The sequence below is a fragment of the Leptonotus elevatus genome, chromosome 20 (genome assembly GCF_054856555.1).
Source record: "Leptonotus elevatus isolate MCC_2025b chromosome 20, RoL_Lele_1.0, whole genome shotgun sequence".
Lineage (NCBI taxonomy): Eukaryota > Metazoa > Chordata > Actinopteri > Syngnathiformes > Syngnathidae > Leptonotus > Leptonotus elevatus.
Window position 1 is genome coordinate 10,845,525 of NC_141258.1, and position 887 is coordinate 10,846,411.

At 44.3% G+C, this 887-nt stretch overlaps 1 non-coding gene across 1 annotated transcript; it reads right to left on the minus strand.

Annotated features, from left to right (window-relative positions):
• Window positions 1-805: 805 nt before the first annotated feature.
• On the minus strand, window positions 806-878 carry trnam-cau (transfer RNA methionine (anticodon CAU)). Its single transcript has one exon. It is a non-coding gene; the product is annotated as a tRNA-Met (tRNA).
• Between the last annotated feature and the right edge of the window lie 9 nt (window positions 879-887).

An 887-nucleotide genomic window follows, 5' to 3' on the forward strand; every position in this document is an offset into this window, starting at 1 on the left:
ACTCATGTTGCCTCGATTGAAATTAAAATATCATGCTTAACAGATGGGCTGCATTCAAATTAGACAGACGTAATAAGAAATAGAGGTATGTAGATGATGCTTGGCACATCAGTCATTTTCAATTGTTTCACCATTTTTAGGCCGTCATGCTGTACTGCAAAGCAGGGTCCTGATTGCTTTCTAAGGATCGATGAGAGCCAAGGACATACTTGGACAAGCTTATATAGCAAAATATACATTGTGTTTACCCTAAACATGCGTAGCAAGATTTTTTAAGCAATTCAAAATGACAAGCTGAGAGGTAAGACTGGTACAGAGAGTTTTTGCCCAAATGCTGCTGAGAGTCGCCCAAAACATTTGGCCCCAGGGAGGATCGAACTCAAGACCTTCAGATTATGAGACTGACGCGCTATCGACAGCGCCATCGAGGCGCTTTGGACTTCCCTTGCCACCACATCTGGGTAGTGACCAAAACGACAAGATGGGGATTCACGCAAGTTCCTTCGCTGGGTGTCTGGACTAACCCTTGGATGAGCTCCCCTCAGAAGAGATTTGGAGTAGAACAGCTGCTCCACTACCTTCCTGGACACTTCCCCAGATGCAAAGCAAGGTCTCTACTGGTTTCTTAGGATCAATGAAAGAAGGTCAAGGATATACTTGGACAAGCTTCTATAACAAAATATACATTGACCATATCCCTGTATATGAGTAGCAAGAGCCTTTAAGCAATTTAAAATGACCAGCAGAGAGGTTAGATTGATGCAGAGCCTTTTTTTGCAAATGGTCCTGAGTCGTCCAAAACATAAGCCCCGAGTGAGGATCGAACTCACGACCTTCAGATTATGAGACTGACACGCTGCCGACTGCGCTATCGAGGCTCTTTAGAC